Consider the following 20,108-nt stretch of genomic DNA (forward strand, 5'->3'; position numbering starts at 1 on the left):
GTATTGACAAATTTATAGCATAAATTATGAAGCACGTCACTTCGTGGTCTCTTTGTAAAATTAGATATTTTATGTACATATTTTTTTTAAATTGATATAGTATTATCTATCTATCAATCTATATATATATTAATGGACTGATTGATAATTATGCTTGAAAAGTGGAATGTCAATATGTTGCAAATTCACATACGAAAACTCCCAACATTTTTGACTATAACTAAAGCACAGTAGCTGAGTAGGTGCCAAGTGCATCATTTTTATTCACTTGACCTCAAACAGATTCATCCACCCTCACAGACTATACAATCATTCATCTCTCTGTCTAATATATATAGTTGAACTCTCACCTTTAGACTTTTATTCTTGTCATATCATATATATTCCTAAGTTTCTCATCAGTACGTATCTTCTTGGTGAGTTTTGATTGGTCGATCTCCTGTTATTTGCTTCTTCTATAAATGATGTCTTCTTTTACACTTTTTAGGTGCATATATTTGTGATGACAATTTGTTTACTGTGTGACAGAAGACGTAAGAGATAGAATAATGGCAGAGAAAGATGAAGTTCTGGAGGAGGCTGTTGATTTGGTAAATAGTACTCTCTCTTTTTATTTCATTATATCTCACTAATAACACTATGACGTTAGGTTACAATAGACGTTAGGTTACAATATCTAGTCTTGAAAATGGATAAGTTCTTGTTCTCATGAGGATGTTGGCATACTCTGCTTTTTTGTTGATTATTTTTACATTGATTGACAATTTCCTTTCATAAAAGCACATTTTTATTGTGTAAAATCTGAGAAAGTCCCATATGAAGATTCTACTATAACGGATATTCAAGAATCGGTACCAACGCAAGAAAGGGGTGTAGAAAAAATTCTTTTTTCTTGTGTCGAAACGAAAGAGGAATGATTTTTGATCATGTCTGTTAAAAATTACTAGTCTTGATTTCAATTTTTCCAAATGTATGAGAAATCCTACACCCACCCACTTTACATATAATATACTAATTGATGGACAAACAAAAAAAAATAGAGGAAATTTTATTAACTAAATAAAACTTCTTCAATCAACTTATCTTATAAAAAATATGATGATGAAATAGGAAAACAATAAAAAAAAATAGAGTAATGTAATATAGAAAGTAAGGTTCTACGTTAGATCAGTATAGAAAAAATTTGCATGCTATCTAATATTTAAATTCTTGAAAATTCTAGAATTTAATTTTATGTCAAATTTCGAAATTTTATAGTCAAACGCATGAAATTTTACTTTGAAAAAAAGTAAAAAAAATTCATGATCAAACACTTAACACATTGTATAGGTTACGTTTTTTGATTAGGAGTTTATATAATTGTTTGTGTGTGAACAGGAAAACATACCACTAGAGGAAGTTTTCCAGAATCTGAGGTGTAACAGAGAGGGGCTTACTTCCCAAGATGTTCAACGGAGACTTGAAATTTTTGGTTAAAATAAGTATGTATGCATATTTCTCTCTGTTTTTGGTATTTATTATGTTAAAAAAGCTATCAAGTATGTATTTTGTGACTGATTCTTTTTTTAATTAAAAAAATGCAGGAAAGTAAATTCCTGAAATTTCTAGGATTTATGTGGAATCCACTTTCATGGGTCATGGAAGCTGCAGCAGTTATGGCCATTTGTCTTGCTAATGGAGGAGTGAGTCTCTTCTTCTGCTTTATTTCCTACAATTCTCATCTTAATAATGTAATACAACTAACTAAAAAACACAAATTATAACCTTTTTGTCTGACTCTTGAGATCCAAATCATGTTTTAAAAAAACTATAGATATTTTTGTTTTTTTTTTAAAAATGTTTTTACATGTTTATTTTTATAACAGCAAATCAACATTTTTTAACAACTGCTAAAATATTAAAGTACAAAAAGGTATTCTGAAGTTAAAGGAGGTATTTTTCTTAGTTTATATATTAGATTTGTTTATAAAAAAATCAAACAAATGAAAGCTCTTATAATTTTTTATGTTATTATTTTTTTAAAAAAAATTATAATCTCCAATGATTTAAATTGAGCTTTATCATATTTAAAATTAATCTAATTTGTTTGTATAAATTGAAAAAAAAAGATATACAATATTCAACTATAGTAAAAAAAAATATTTAATGCTATAATATTGTTGTACGTTAAGATCAATAAAATTAACTAATTATAAGTATATATAAATAATTAAAAGTTCTGGTATTACAAAATACTTTTATATATGTATTTCAAATCAAACCACAAAAAAAAGGTGAAGTCGGTGAAATTAAGTTGCTTAAGCTTTCTTCTCAAAGATGCATGTTAAGAAATAACATTATGGAATCTACAATGTAATAACCTTTTTCTATTGAACTTACTTATTTTATCATAAATTATATAAATAAAATATTGATTATCTCATATTTTGCAAAATATTTTAATATCAACAAAAGTGAAAAATATACTTTTTGTATTGTTTAATATTGTAACTATTCGGAGATCAAGTTGTATTTCCTTAATTACAGTTTTTCTTCAATCATTTTCAGAATATATAATATTTTATAATTCCTCTTTTAATCTAGTTATTTATTAGGTAAATTTTATGTTAAAAATATATGTACGTAAAATTAGACGGAAGGACTGTAATTTATATTTTTGACACCTTTTTCAAGTATTTACAATATTATAAGTTATTTGTGTTTATTCTTTTAATTTAAAATTTAATCATACTTTAAGTTAAATCTGTATTAACTATTTATGTTTTTCAGCATGAACAATATTAAATTACAGAAAAATAAATAAACTTTAACTTTAATTGAAAAATAAAAAATTAAAATAACAAATGATAAATGGTAAATAAAAGGGCAGCCCGGTGCACTTAAGCTCCCGCTATGCGCAGGGTCCGGGGAAGGGCCCGACCACAAGGGTCTATTGTACGCAGCCTTACCTTGCATTTCTGCCAGAGGCTGTTTCCAAGGCTTGAACCCGTGACCTCCTGGTCACATGGCAGCAACTTTACCAGTTACTCCAAGGCTCCCCTTCTATAAATGGTAAATAATGTCGATAAATAATAACTAATATTATAAGAACAATATTTTAATTTAATAATTAAGCTTATATTGAGATTGAAATTGAATGATACAATAATTCTTTACATATCTATAATTATTTTTAAAGAAAACTATAATTGAAAATAAGTTTAATAACATTTTCACATAAAGAAAAGCTCACATATGTTTGAGTGTGCTATGTGAGGTCATCATAATTTTTAGTGGCATGTAAAAAATCCTTAAAACTTACAATTTACCAAAAAGTATGAAGGACTTATAAAGTCATACAAATTTCAATGGAGGGAAAAAGAACCAAAGAAATTCATAGGAGGACGACATAAATAAATATTTTTTTCAATTAATTATAGCAAAGAAAAAAATATGCAAACTAAATGAAAAGAAAAAACTTATGATGGTTAAATTGATCTTTAAGACAGTAAAATTTTATTTGTTTATACTGGAGCACGAATAAAATTTTATTTGTAAGATAGAGAAGAATAGAGGTGGGTAACTTTTTTGGCCATTTTGGGGCCATGCTTTACTGATTAGTCCATTACATGTGAAAATTTCCCTAAAATACCTAGCTAAAGAGCCTCCGTGAGGTTTACAAAAAATTGAGTCATAATTATAATATTGCATCACCAGTTATATTTTTCATGTGAGTTTAAAATAATTACCCTTTTTAAATTGTGAATTTTGCTTAAAACTTAAATAAAAGTCTCAGAAAGTCCCTAATTGCATTTTTCTTTATTTCTTTTTCGGTTAATTGGCAAGAGGTAACATTTATTTTTTGGTTGGTGGAAAAGTAGTTGAAAATAATGTTTATTACTAATATTTTGTTTGGTGGGAACAGGGAAAGCCACCTGATTGGCAAGATTTTGTTGGTATTATTTGCCTTCTTTTGATTAATTCTACGATAAGCTTCATAGAGGAAAATAATGCTGGCAATGCTGCGGCTGCTCTCATGGCCCGTCTTGCTCCAAAAGCAAAGGTATTCAAAACGGCAACCCAAAATCATACATATAAATTTTGTACTCAATTTGCTACTTCCAGCTAATTTTCAAATTGTCATCCAACGTATGGGTGCAAAATAGGGTTGTTAAGTTTTAAAAAATGTAAGTTAAACGAGCATTTGATAAATTGATTCTACTTCGCAATCACACACTTATAGATCTTCATTCATACATCTATAAGGTTCCTTAGATTAGTTAGGCTATAATGGGGTCAGTTTGGTCACATCAAATAAAATTTTGAAGAAATGTGGCACTCTCCTAAATTTGTTCTCAATTACGTGAACCTGGTTCAAGAAACTGCTCAGCTTTACTAATAGAAATAATAGTGACGATACACAAAAGTTATCGTGAAAAACTTCCTTGCTCAAGGAAGCAAAACCCACGACCTATGCTAGGTAGGATTTTCAATAAAGTTCACTAACTTCAAAGAAAAGTTTTAGATTTAAAAGAGAGATTTTAGATTACAATTGCTTCCATATATTACGTGCTACATATGGGGAAACCTGATTCACTTGTAATAACACAAATTTGAGAACATATTAAGTGAACATGGTTCACTCAAGTTACTTGTCGAGCATCAAAAATCCTCCCAACATTTTTTTCTTTTTTAATGATGACAAACTATTAACTATGCACACGACTACCCCACAACCATAATAACTTCCGTTTTGGCATCATTGAAAAATTTAGAGAAACAGTTATTAATAGCAGATACAGAATGCAAGTATAGATGACTCATGTCTACAACATGTACACAATCAACAAGTATGCTACTTAATCGGAGGATATTAGCCATTCAAGGCGACATTAGTAGAAACATAAAGCAAAGTTATATTCAAAGAGCACGTTTGGATTGACTTTAAGTTGGTCAAAATCAATTTAAAGTCTCTTTTCAGTTTTTGGACGTGTTTGCCTAATGCTAACTTTAAGCCAGAAAGTTCTTAAAGTCAGTCAAAAATGAAAAGTTAGGATTCCTAACTTTTTTTTTCTAAGTGCTTAAAGTCATTTTCTTTGACCATGAAAATTACTTTTATATCCCTTATATTTTAACTAAATTTCCAAACTACCCTTTTTATTCTTTTTACCCTAAAATTCACATAATTTTTCTTATTTAAGCACTTTTATCCAAACACTCAACTGTTTATTTATAAAAATAACTTTTAGCACTTTAAAATTCTAAAATAACTTCATACATAATTTTTTTTTTTTTTTTAAAGCTTATCCAAACGCCTCAATACCACCTTTAAGTCCCAACCCCCCCAAAATGAAAATTGATCAAACACCAAGCACAGAGAACCGAATAAGGTGCGGACTAGGAGGAAATGCCGAGTGGGGGATCAGGAAGTAGAGTGGAGGAGAGGAGGAAGAGTGTATGTCAACAATATGCAACGACTTGTCTTTGCGATTGTTGTGAACACGCTGGTCATCGATCAACTGCTTCTTGAGTTTGATATTCTCCTCCTGTGCGGCAGCCAGAGCAAGTTTGAGTGTAGCAACCTTTGCCTCAAGTGCTGAGCTGCGCTCATTGGCCTCTTGGAGAGTCTGTAGTAGTTGCACTCAACCAGTGCCCTTCAATCTAACCTGGCGAAGACTAATCATTCGCATCACAACCAACATTTTCAGAAGTGGACCAACTAAATACAAGGGATTTCATGTCCTCAAAATATTTTGGGGCTGACACATCCTAATCAGAGGCTATTGAGGTGGTGGTTTGAACGACATCAGGGGTAACAGTTTCAAGATTTGATAATAAGGAATCAAGACTGGGTAGTGGTGCAGATGGTTCCCCCTGCGGGGTTGCAATGTCAGAACTAGGGTTAATAGGGGTTTCATGGAGGGTTTAAGTTGGTGAAAGAGGTGTGCCGAAAGGGAGATGGGGGTTTTCCAGTGTGATACTGTGTTCCCCTTGACTTGTAGAACCACTGGTGGATTGTCATCTTCATATGAGTAGTCGACAAATGGAAGGAGGGGTTTTGTTCTGGGAACCTCAGGGTTTGATGCTACATTAGAACCTGGTTTCTGAGGGTTTGTTTCAGAGGGGATGGTGATGGAAGAGATGGAGGAGTCCATGATATGAAATGGAGGTTACAGAAAGAAAAGTTGATTTTTTGTAAGGGGGAATGAGGCACTTGAGAACTAATTTTGAAAAGGAATGACAGTTGAGTGTTATTTAAAGAAACGATCAGAATTTCGGATTGGGGGAAAGATATTATTGATTGGTTTTGGAAAATTGAAGTGACGGTTTTGCGGCTATGGTAGTAATGACGTCATTTTGAGGAGACATTTTTCCCACCCAATCACAGATTGTATGGAAAGACATAGTATAGAGCAAGTTCATCGTGTTTATTTTGACAGATATTTGAATACATGATATGAAAAGGAGATACACACATGAGTCATTTTGGAGGAACCAGGTTCCCACTTCACATTTCCTTTAGATTCGCTAAATGTATTTCCGCTAGAGAGTAAGAGTAATATTAACACACCGTGTTGCTCCTGTCAGACTAATGTCATGAGTGTGTACCTGCAATAGTACAAGTCTGAGTCAACCATAGTTCAACTTTCTGGTAATAAATGAGATCCTTTAATTTGACTAACCAATCATTGGGGGTGCTACAGTGTTTTCGAATAAGGACTAGGTCCAAGCTATTTCTTTCAAAATATACTCTACTAAGGGCCTTTATGCATATGTCAGCAATATGGTCCTCTATTTTGCAAAATTCCAGAAAGACAAGTCCTTTTTCCACATTGTCTCTGAGGAAGTGATGTCGAACATCAATATGCTTAGTTCTCTTGTGATGTACAGGATTCTTTGCCATGTTCATTGCTCTTGTATTGTCACACATGATAGTTATGCAGTAAGTCACCACTCTCTAGTCTTCTAGTTGTTGCTTGATCAAAAGAAGTTGTGTGCAACATGATGCGGCTGCCACATACTTTGCTTCACTATAGATAATGTCACTGACTTCTGTTTTTTGGCCCAAGAGATCAAACAGGACCTAGAAAATGTGCTATTCCAGAGGTGCTTTTGCGATCCACCAAGTAACCAGCATAGTCTGCATCAACATACCCTACTAAGTTGAAGGAGTCGTTGGCTACATACTAGAGAACCAGGTCTCGCGTTCCCTTCAGATAGCGTAGTATTCATTTAATGACCTTTTAGATGAGATCCCTTTGGATGTGATTGGAATCGAGCACAAAGTCCTACACTGAACACAATGTCTAGTCTGCTCGCAGTAAAGTATAGTAGGAGCCAATCATCCCCCGATATTTGTTTTCTTCAGCAGGTGAACTAGGTTCATCCAAATCCAATCTAGTGGTAATGACTATAAGAGTGTCATTCGTTTTGAAATTTTCCGTGTCGAATCTGATCAGCAATTGTTTTATTTACTTTTGTTGATGAATGAAGGTACTAGAGGGAGTCTCCTTAAATTTCAGAAAAAACTTGAGCTCACCAATCATGCTCATCTCATATTCACTGCTCATTAACTTTGCAAAGTCACTACAAAGGGACCCGTTAGTAGCTCCGAAGATGATATCATCAAATATACTAAAGATGATCAGCAGATTCTCCCCTCTTTTCTTCACAAACAGAGTGTTATCAATTTTCCTTCTGGTATAGTCAGGATCTAGAAGAAATTTTGATAATCTGTCATACCAAGTTCTGGGGGGCTCTGCTTTAGACTGTACAAAGCCTTGTCTAGCGTGTACATAACTCAAAACCTGGAGATTGATGAACATACACCTCTTCCTGAAGATACCCATTCTGAAATACACTCTTTACATTCATTTGATATAGTTTGAAACCCATGTAGGATGTAAATGCAATGAGCATTATGATGGCCTTTATTCTTGCCACGGGAGCAAATGTCTCATCGTAGTCTATACCCTCCTTCTAATTGTATCCTTGCACAACTAGCTGAGCTTTGTTTCTGGTTCTAATACTTTGATCATATAGTTTGTTTCTATATATCCACCTAGTTCCTATGACTGATCAATTTATAGGCCTAGGTACTAGATGCTACACATTACTTCTTTCAAATTGATTTAATTCCTCCTGCATGGCTAGGATCCAATCTGCATCTAATAGGGCTTCTTTGATATTTTTGATTTCAACCATGGAGAGGTATGTTGAGAAGGCACATAGATTTCCCACCTTTGACGTTGTCTGAATTTTGGAGCCCAGAGGAGTGAGTATATTCTGAACAGGGTGAAACTGTGTTTTTGGTTGCTTGACTGATATGTGTGATTTTCTTGTGAGTGAGAGGAACCAAGTTCACTAGTGGTAGGACATTCTGTTTGTTCTGTTGTTCCCCGTCTCATGATCACCTTGTCCATTCTCTTGATTTTCTGCTTCGGTAGACACAACTAATTCTTCCTCTGTTGCCATTGGACCAAGTTTCTCAATTGACTATAAGCTTGAACTTTTATGATCAGGATCAGAAGACTACCAGTGAGTTAAACCTATTCCTCCATAATCTTCTTGTAGATCTTTCACATTCAGCAGATTCGACACATCAAAAATGACATGATCACTTTCCTGTACACATTTGGTCATTTTGTTGAACACTTTGTAAGCTTTACTCTGTGAGGAATACCCAAGAATGATTATCTCATCACTCTTGGCATCACAATTTCCCAGAGCATCTTTGCCAGTATTGTGAACAGAACTTTTGAATCCAAAGGCCCTGAGGTAAGGCAGATTTGATTCCTGCTTTTGAGCAACTCATAGAGTCTTTTCTAGAAATGCCTAATCATGCACCTGTTGATTAGATAGCTAGCTGTATTCGGGGCCTCGCTCAATAAGTCTTTGGTAGGCCACTAGCAATTAGCATGATCCGCGCCATGTCTTCCAAAGTTTTATTCTTCCTTTCAACAATTCCATTTTGTTGTGATGTTTGGGGAGCAAAGAAGTTGTGTTCTATGCCATGATCAACACAATATTCCAGGAATTTTGAATTTTCAAATTTTGTGTGTAAAATTAAGTCTTGGACCTAATTCACTCTCCAAAAGCTAGCCCAAAGGGATGAGGATTGTCCAAGCCTTATAAGGAAACCACCCATCTCATTAACCACCAATGTGGGGCTTTTTTTCATTCTTCAACACTTTATATCATGCCCAGTGTTTGGCATCTGGTGCGTGGACAAATTTTAGTTTGGGGGCCCAACTTTGGGTGAGATAGTCCTGCTATGGTACTATGTAAAGATATGTCACCTAGGTCTAACTCAATCCCAAAAAGCTAGCTCTTAAGGGGAGGATTTCTCCAGTCCATATAAGCAGACCATTAGTTTATGTTGAAGTGTGTGACCATCTCATCTAAAAGCTTAAATTGTTACACTTCTCTTATTTAATTGTATTCTCGGCACACCCTCTCATGTGCGAGCCTACTTTTTCATGGGTCAAGCACGTGGAAATTCTTTTTGATTTGTGGCAGTGAGATTCGATCTCAGAACCTTTGCATGCTCTGATACTATGTTGAAATGTGTGATCATCTCATTTAAAAACTTAAGTTGTTAGAGAGAGCACACTTTTATTATTTAATTGTATTTTCAATGTAAAGATATGGCACCTGGGCCTAATTCAATCTCAAAAGCTAGCTCTTGAGGAGAGGATTGCCCAAATCCATATAAGCAAACCACCAATCCATTTGCCAATGAATGTGGGACTTTTAACCCACTCTAACACCCCTTCACGCCCAGACCTAACTCGAGCGTGGATCGGATGTCCAAACAGGGATGAACTTAGCTCTAATACCATGTAAAATTAGGTCTTAGTAACTCACACCCCAAAAGCTAGCTCTTGATAGAAGGATTCTCAAGTTCATATAAGCAAACCACCAGTCTATTCCCCAACCAATGTGGGACTTTAAACCCCACTCTAACACCATGCCCCGGTCAGATTTGATACTAGACATCACACCTTCACAAATCTCACATTCTTGTCATGTGTCTTGAACAAACTATGTTCATGTACCACATCCCAGACTTTTCTTTCACCTTCACCTTCAAAAGCAATCAGAAGTTAGCTTTGGGTACCCACATTAATTTGGGTCCCTTTCTGTGAGTAAAAGGATGAATGAGCGTTTTCTTTGCCCAGGAAGGCAACTTCAATTTTTTTTGGATTATGGACAATTTTCACACCTGATTTTCCCTTTTTAACATACTCTGCATTTTTTTAGTGGCATAGGCCTTGACCTCACAATGTTATCTAATGTAGCCAACTAATCATAGTTGTAGCCCAAACCTTGTTTATTACTAGACACTAACGTTTGTGGATAGAGACAAGCATCTTAGAGGACGTGGTCCATTTGAGAGTTTTTCATGATCGAACGTAGTTTATGCAATTTATCTTGAAGAGATCTATTTTTCTCACGGGACATTTGAAGATCTGACTTTAGTCTCTTTATCTCTTTCTCCGAGACAAGCTAAATGGTGGGAGCAACATTTTTTCCTTGGTTATTAAAAACCTTCTATTTTTCAAGACCTAAAACCTTGATTTTTAAGGCTATCTGACCCCCTTTTATGCCTTTTTTGAGCCGAGGGTCTCTCGGAAACAGCCGTCCTACCTTGGTAGGAGTAAGGTCTGCGTACACTCTATCCTCCCCAGACCCCACGTTGTGGGATTTCAGTGGGTTGTTGTTGTTGTTGTTGTATTCAATCTCTTCTTCTAGTCTAAGTTGATCAGACTCGAATGCGGGTATCCTACACGGATGCGAATCCGAGAGTCGGATTTGGCAAAATCTAAATTCTAAAATACGGAGTGCAGATCCAGGTATGGATAAGGGTATTGGGATTCGGCTAAAAGAATCCAAAATTATAAAATAGAGCTATTGAGATATTCTTAATTTTGAAAGATCTTCTAGATCATCTTCCCCAAGACCCATCTTCTATCAAGCTTACTGGTTCTTCCCCTCAAAAAAGAAAAAGAAAATCATTTCAAAGGCTTTCACCAACTCTCCTGACAGATCATTGCTACTGTCTACCAAAAGTCAGAACACAACCCCTTGAATTCTTATTTTCTCTCGGTTTGGCCTGAAACATGAAGCAACAAATATTGACCAAGAGAAAAAGCTAAAAAGGAGACAAAAGAACTATAATATTGAAGGCATGCCATTTCCTGTGTCGTAAATCTATTTTATCTTTTATTTTGAGAAATTAAAATCTCAATTTCCCCCGAAATTTGTCCATGGACTCTGGTCAAAGTATATCATGTGGGTTGACTGAATCCCACACGTATCCTGCACCCACAGCCAGATCGTGTCGACACGAGTGTGGTAATAAAAATGAAGAGTCTATGCAACTTAGAGCCCGTTTGGATGAGCTTAAAAAAAGTAACTTTTATGTATGAATTGCTTTTAGAACTTTGAAGTACTTAAAGTTATTTTTATAAATAAGCAGTTGAGTGTTTGGATAAAAGTGCTTATGATGTGAATTTTAGGGTCAAAAGAATAAAAAAAGGTAGTTTGGGAATTTAGTTAAAATATAAGGATATAAAAGTAATTTCTATGGTCAAAGAAAATGACTTTAAGCACTTTGAAAAAAAAAAGTTAGGAATCCTAACTTTTCATTTTTGACTGACTTTAAGAACTTTATGGCTTAAAGTCAGCATTAGGCAAACACGTCCAAAAGCTAAAAAGGGGCTTTAAGTTAGTTTTGACCAACTTAAAGCCAATCCAAACGGGCTCTTAGCTTCTAGTTTTCTACTATCAAATTTTAACGTGCATATGTACCATAAGTGGATCCTTTTCATTACTCATGAAGTGATACTGATAAGCATCTATGAGAGCAGTAGATAGAGATTCGTGTTTTTTCTTTGAGAAAGAGTTAATGTTTTCCTTGATGTTAAGGAAGTTTACCTCAGCCTGTTCTTCCTCGTTATTTTTTGATTCTGAGTTTGCCATTAGTGCGAGGATGTCTTCATCATCAGATTCCTCCATTGCAAGAAGCGATTGAGCTCTTGTATCTCCATCATCATCTGACTCTTCACTTGAGGTGTTTCCCATAGCAGCTAGAGCTTCTTTACAGCACTGTCAGCTTTTCTAGTTGTTATTCTCCTGTTTGGTTTGATGATTTGATCATGTTTAGTCTCCTTTGGTTTGTCAGAATGCTGTCTTCTGTATTCCACTTTCCACTGAGGGTATTCCTTGATGAAGTGGTCTGGATTTCCACACTTGTGACATGCTCACAATTGCCTTTATCAGATGACCTTGAGTAGTTTTTTCTTTGCGAGCTTTGTCCCTTTTTGATCATAAATTGGAACCTCCGAGTCAGCAGGGCCATGTTTTCATCTTCCACTCCAGAATTTTCAGTTGCTTTGAGAACTAGGTTCATGTCTTTTCGCGTTCCTGTTATCTCCTTCTCCTAAGTCTTCTTGAGCTCGTATGTCTTCATGTTTCCAATCAATTCATCCATAGTAAGAGTACCTAGATCAGGAGCTTCGCATATAGCTTCAATTTTACTTGCCCATGCCTCTGGAAGCACACTGAGCAGTTTTTGAACTTCCTTGCTTGTGGGAACATTCTCACTCAATGAATACATTTCGTTTAGATGGAAGAGAACCGGGTATGCATATCTTGTATAGATTCTCCATCTTTCATTCGAAAGAGTTCATACTGTCTGTTTAGCATGTCTATTTTAGACTTCTTGACTTGATTAGTACCTTCATGAGCAGTCCACAAAACATCCCAGATTTCTTTGGCAGTTGTGCATGTGGCAGTTCTGTTATACTCATCTGGTCTAATTCCACACACAAGAATTTTCTTTGCTTTGGCATTCCTTTCAGACAATTTTCTTCAGCATAAATATTTCTTTTATAAAGTATGCATCTTTTCTTCTTCTTGCACTATGAATCATCTGCAGTAAAATGTTGATAGGTTCTTCGAGATGGAAAATGGGGTGAGGAAGATGCTGCTGTTCTTGTTCCAGGTGACATAATCAGCACAAAACTTGGGGATATAGTCCCAGCTGATGCACGTCTCCTTGATGGTGATCCATTGAAAATAGACCAGGTAAACATTTACTACCAGAGTTCCATCTATCTTGTTATTAATTTCACATTTATGTCACAGTAAATTCACTTAGAGTTTACTCATTATAACAGTAAAGTCGTACACTATTTTTTGTCACATGAAATTAATTAGCTATACCCTTCATAGCAGACAAGTGACTAAAACTTTACCAACTATAATGACAAAACCAACCATCAAGTTTACTCTAACAAGAAAATAGTTTTGTAACTTCATTGTTCTAGTGGGTAAAGTTGAATTCCTTTAGTGTAACACAAAGGTGTCCTGACTTCACCATTATAGTGTTCAAAATTTAGTGATTACACGTGAAATTAACCCTTTATTCTTCCTAGATTTAACTTCTTCTCTATTCCTTTTCTTTTTGGTCCTCCAGTCTTCTCTAACAGGAGAGTCTCTTCCAGTGACAAAAGGCCCTGGAGATGAAGTTTTTTCAGGATCTACATGCAAATTAGGTGAGATTGAAGCAGTGGTCATTGCTACAGGTGTGCATACGTTTTTTTGGAAAGGCTGCCCACCTTGTGCACTCCACAAACCAAGTGGGACATTTTCAGAAGGTATGGACTATGGCCTAAAAATCCAGTAATTTTGGTCAGCGTTTGGATAATATTTTGTCGAAGTTGAATAAAAGATTATTTGAAGTTGAGTTTTGAAGTTGTGTTTGGACATGAATTTTACTTGGAAGAAAATGAAGATGTGTGAGTAGAAACCATTATTTCATGTGAATACTCCGCAACACATTTTTCAATATTTCATCAGTATTTTAAATACTGAAGTTCAGTATATTCCATATTTGCAAGTACTGAAATATTATTGGATTATTAATTTCCTTCTGAACTTCCATATTTGCAAGTACTGAAATATTATTGGATTATTAATTTCCTTCTGAACTTCCATATTTGCAAGTATTGAAATATTAATGGATTATTAATTTCCTTCTGTTCCAAGACTAGGCAATAGGCATTGTTGTTTCTTTCTGGGCTGGTTGTGCACTGTCTACCTGATGGGACATGAGTTGCCCACTTTATGCTAATCTCATTGCATTTCCGTTTGCCCAAGTAATGACTTTCATAGTTCCGATTTCCATGAGGCAACCTCTCTACTTGACAAGTATTCCTTCCTCCTTTTGTTGGTTAATGAAATTTGCCTCTTTACATTGTATAGGTCTTGACTGCAATAGGGAACTTCTGTATTTATTCAATTGTGTTGGGGATGATCATTGAAATCATTGTCGTGTATCCTATTCAACACCGGGACTACCGTCCAGGAATTGACAACTTGCTTGTTCTTCTGATCGGAGGCATTCCAATTGCAATGCCAACAGTTTTATCTGTAATGATGGCAAATTGGCTCCCACCGTTTATCTCAGCAGGTTGGTTGTCTAAGTGGCCCATTAACTGCTAAATTTTGTGTTATTTTGAGGGTTTTGGTATAGATTTGTCATTTTCCTTGTCAATGCTGCAGGGTGCCATCACAAAAAGGATGACTGTCCTTGAGGAAATGGCAGGCATGGACGTGCTGTGCAGCGATAAAACTAGAACCTTAACATTGAACAAATTAAGTGTCGACAAAAATCTGATTGAGGTCGATAGCTCCCCCCCCCCCCGCATCATAAAATGTATACCCCTGATGTCTATGAAGCATCTTTTAAAAATGTAGGTCTTTGCAAAAGGAGTAGATGTTGATTCTGTGGTTCTACTGGCTGCTAGAGCTTCACGGGTGGAAAACCAAGATGCAATTGATGCTGCCATTGTGGGGATGTTGGCTGATCCTAAAGAGGTAATCAGCTGCCAGCTGCTTTGCTAGTGCTCACAACTTATAAATTTGTGCAACTGTTTCTCATTAGTAGCATCCTTACATTTTTTTACCTGTCTTTTTACTCAAGAATCTGTGTCCTTAAAAGGCCGGAACCGGAATTCAAGAGGTTCATTTCCTTCCATTCAATCTAACTGATAAGCGCACAGCTCTAACATATCTTGACAGTGAAGGCAAAATGCATCGAGTCAGCAAAGGTGCCCCTGAACAGGTAAAGGGTTAAGTGTTAACTGCTCCTGAATTTATATCTTGATAGTTTGCACTACCAATGCTCTGTCATGGTTGCTAGATTTTGAACCTTGCGCACAATAAATCTGAGATACAGCACAAGGTTCATACTGTCATCGATAAATTTGCTGAGCGAGGATTACGTTCTCTTGCAGTAGCATATCAGGTAGTGTATATTTGTATCTATCTCTCAGTTAGACAGTCCATACTGTCTTTCATTCATTGTCTTCTGTATTGCGTTCTGAACTTGAGGCCCATTATGTTTTCAGGAAGTTTCTGAAGGAAGAAAAGAGTCTCCAGGAGATCCATGGCAATTTATAGGTCTCATGCCTCTTTTTGATCCACCCAGGCATGATAGTGCAGAGACAATAAGAATGGCCTTAAATCTTGGTGTGAATGTGAAAATGATCACTGGTGCGTATATCTTTGTAATATTGTTCATCTGCTTCTCTAGAACAATATTCAGATGAATTTAGTAAACTGATAACTAACATTGGATATTTTGAAGTACAAAGCAATTAAATTATGAATAAGAAAGACAGCAACCACGTAAATTTATTCTTCAGGTCCATCCTTGCCTGCTGCTATGTTTAGCCTGTCATTTAACTTCTTTGTACTTTGCACATCATCTGTCTGCTAAGGCTCGAACTCGTCACTAAGTACAAGAGCTCTGTTGTCATGTTAAACCTGAAAGTGGATGAAAGAAAGATGCCAAAAATCTGCTAAAAGTCAGATTGGATTTCATTCTTTTTTTGGGGGGTCAGGGGGCGGGGTGTGGGGCGAGGGGAAGGGGGCAGATACAATGATTTCTGACTTCAAAACAAAAGATAGGGTGATATCATAGTTTTAGGACATATTTTCTTTTTAAAAAGATACTTGTATTAAAAAGTCAGCAACCAGAAGGTGCTTTGAAGATACTTATAGTTCAACATCACTGTTGAATGTGCAATGAGCTCAATAAGTCTATCATGACTCTATATTATTCACAATAGCCATGTACTTTAATAAAAATTACAGATTTGAACCTGCTCTGAAAATTTCATGCATTCCTTTCCTTCATCATAGTCCACCATAATTTAGGAATATTTTTATTTAGCCTATACCCTCGAATCTTAAAATTTAGATCATGAAGGATCCGACTCTAGATCGCATCCATATCGGACACCGTCCGATCAACTTATGGAGGGGCTGCGGCAACAATGTTCTCATCTGAACATTGAGAATGAAGATTTTTTCCTTGTTCTGAGTTGTTGGAATCTTTTGGGACATTTAGTATGTTGAATGGGATAAGAATTTTCAATATATTTCACTAATATCCTTTAGTAACCCTCTGCCGCATCAGGTGATCAGCTAGCAATTGGAAAGGAGACAGGACGCCGTTTAGGAATGGGAAACAATATGTATCCTGCTGCTTCTTTACTGGGTCAGGACAAAGATGAGTCTATTGTAGCTATGCCTATTGATGAGCTGATTGAAAAAGCAGATGGTTTTGCTGGTGTTTTTCCTGGTACGATTTTATTCTCTAGGGAAATTGATGATTACTATTCTTCTTCCTTTTTCTTCAGTAAATACATATTTTACTAGGTCTTACTTGGGATTTATTTTAAAGTGGTAAGTAATTTTGATGCTGATGAAGGCAATATTTAGGCTATCAGGCTTTTAAAAGATCCTTCTTTCAATCATTTTAGTTCTCTAAAAATTTTCCTTTTTATGTTAGCCTGCTTTTCTTTTTCTTGATCCATAAACTAATTGGCATGCAGAGCACAAATATGAAATTGTGAAACGTTTACAAAATAGAAATCACATATGTGGCATGACTGGCGATGGCGTGAATGATGCACCTGCTTTAAAGAAAGCTGACATTGGAATAGCCGTTGCAGATGCAACAGATGCTGCCTGCAGTGCTTCTGATATAGTTCTCACGGAACCTGGCCTGAGTGTCATTATTAGTGCTGTACTAACTAGTCGTGCGATCTTTCAGAGAATGAAAAACTACACGGTAAACTCTAAGTCTGCCGCTATAAATGCATTAAAAACCGCTACTCCCTCCGTTTCAATTTGCTTGTCCTATTTTGACTTGGCACGGAGTTTAAGAAAATAAAAAAGACTTTTAAATCTTGTGGTATTAAACTAAAGTTATGTCAAATGTACCAAAATGCCTTTAATCTTGCAGTCTTAAACATGCCATGTGGAAAGTTGGAATGAAGAGTTGCTAAAAAAGGAAAGAGGCATTCTTTTTGAAATGGACTAAAAGGAAAGTAGGACAAACAAATGAAAACAGAGGGAGTAGAAAAGGAAAGTAGGACAAACAAATTAAAACGGAGGGAGTAGAATTTATGAGAGATCAAGTCTATTTAGTGTAGACATTTCCTTAAAGATCCATAACTTTTAGGTATACATCTTGTTTATCTTTATAAATTGTGACAATGGTCTCTGCCTGTTTTCGACTACATCATTTCTTAATGTGATGTTTAAGATAGCTATTCGTTTAGACTAATGTATTCGAATTTTGTGCAGATTTATGCAGTCTCCATTATTATCCGTATAGTGGTAAGCATTTGAATAGTGTTAGAGCTTTTTCAATTAGCTTAAACTTTGTTCATGCAGCTGAATATTTTAAACATATTCCTGACAAGATTTGGAACCATTTTTTCTGCTTTATGAGCTTCCAATTTTTGATTTTGGCAGCTGGGCTTTATGTTACTTGCTCTGATTTGGAAGTTTGATTTCCCACCTTTCATGGTCTTGATTATTGCAATCCTTAATGATGGTACGCTTTCTTGTTTTTGTCCAAAAAAAAGCTTTCCTCTTCTGTTGTTTAACTAGATTTATTCCAGTGCGGCATTCTAATAGGTGCATAATATGGCACGCTAGGCACCATAATGACAATATCGAAGGACAGTGTAAAACCTTCTCCTTTGCCAGACAGCTGGAAACTTTCAGAAATTTTTGCAACAGGAATTGTTCTTGGTTGTTATCTAGCAATGATGACAGTCATTTTCTTCTGGGCTGCATATGAAACAGACTTCTTTCCTGTAAGAAAAGTTACTCTACTATAAGAGACTTTCAAGTAACATTCCCTCAAAAGGTTCCTTGCTTTTCTACTTGACCAAGTTGCATTTTTGATTTTACTTTCATCTATTTGCTTGGAGGTTATCTGCAGCCCTTTTATCGAGAACATGGGTTGTCTCTGAGTCCCATTTACTTTTGCATTTTAGAGCTAGAAAACTTTGCATTGCTTGAGTTTATGCTTCTCCAGTTTTTTTTTTGTTTGATATTCTTTGATATGACTGTAATTGGAATTAATCTTTGTTCTACAATTTGCATCTTATGCCTCTAGTACATTTATCAGTGTCACATGGTAGCGATCATTTCTTTCATAGCGGGTTTCTCGCAGTTTGGTACTTGGATATTATTAGCATTCATTAGGCCAGTGCAAGGACAACTTTAAGACTAATGGCTTTATCTCTATCATTTCTGTGTGTTATCACAAACGTTAAATTGCCCTCTTCCATTACTTCCTAGCGTGTTTTTGGAGTTGCAACACTAGAGAAAGGTTTTGCTCATGACGACTTCAAAAAGCTCGCCTCAGCAGTATATCTTCAAGTGAGTACCCCATCAGTTAGGCTCTAATCTTTGTGACGCGAGCTAGAAGTTGGTCATTTATTGAGCGTCCAGGCCTTTTACTCGTGGTAGCATTTATTCTTGCCCAACTGGTTAGTGAGTTGTTACTCTTTCCTTCAACCTTTTATATTAACTTGGAATTCAAATCAAGTACATTTATTGCAAGCAGGTCGCTACTCTTATCTCTGTGTATGCAAATTGGAGTTTTGCAGCAATTGAAGGGATCGGATGGGGATGGGCAGGAGTTATTTGGCTATATAACCTTGTATTTTACTTTCCACTCGATATTTTAAAGTTCTCCATCAGATATGCCTTGAGCGGGAAGGCCTGGGATCTGCTTCTCGAGCAAAGGGTATGAAATACACTATCTCATTCTAGTTGGGGGCAGATGTCGCTTACATATACTGGGTTTCAACTGAGCGATTTTGATACGGACCATAAAATATATATGAGAAAATTCACCCAAATTTCAACAAATATTAAATTCTGAACCCATAATTTCTGAGACTTCAAATATTGAAACCATCCATTCTTAAATCATAAATCCATCTTTCATTCTAGTGGCCTATAAAAGAAACTTCAGTCTGTGTTTATCATACCTCTCTATCTTCTATTCAGATTGCATTTACAAAGAAAAAGAACTTTGGGAGAGAAGAACGCAAGCTCAAATGGGCACAGACTCAGAGAACCCTTCATGGGCTGCATCCACCTGAGACTCATTATGGAGACCGCAGCAGTCATACTGATTTCAATCAAATAGCAGATGAGGCAAGACGAAGAGCTGAGATGGCAAGGTAAGTCAAACTCGCATGCACGTATGAGTCTTATGTAGTCCAGAAATCATCTATTTCTCTGTTTCATTTATATGAATGTGTTTGACCGGATACGGAAGTTTTTTTTTTCTTGTGGTTTTAGACATGTCATGTAGCTATACAATCATGTCATTAAAGATCAAATGAGAAGTTTAATGTTAAATAATTTTTTTATATAGAAGGGCGTCATTCCTTTGTAGACATACTAAAAAGGAACAGATGGAGTATTAATTTCAAATCAAATGAATGGTAGAGTAATATGTAGGATTCATATGCTTCATATATAGAACAGAAAGTTTACAATTTACCTTTTTTTGTAATCAAAGACGATCATTTAGACAGGTAAGTACATTTTAGGAGACATTAGCCTGTAATATATTATGAGAAGGAAATTCAATCACATGTAAACTGTGGAGCTTGTCTAATTATATCAATTTTTCAGGCTAAGGGAATTGCGCACTCTGAAAGGACATGTTGAATCAGTTGTGAAAATGAAGAATTTTGACATTGAAACAAAATACAACAATCATACACAGTTTGAGA

At 35.6% G+C, this 20,108-nt stretch overlaps 1 pseudogene; it reads left to right on the plus strand.

Annotated features, from left to right (window-relative positions):
- Window positions 1-309: 309 nt before the first annotated feature.
- LOC129895755 (plasma membrane ATPase 1-like) lies at window positions 310-20,106 on the plus strand (annotated as a pseudogene).
- The last annotated feature ends 2 nt before the right edge of the window (window positions 20,107-20,108 follow it).

This window comes from Solanum dulcamara, chromosome 7 (genome assembly GCF_947179165.1).
Source record: "Solanum dulcamara chromosome 7, daSolDulc1.2, whole genome shotgun sequence".
Taxonomy (NCBI): Eukaryota; Viridiplantae; Streptophyta; class Magnoliopsida; order Solanales; family Solanaceae; genus Solanum; species Solanum dulcamara.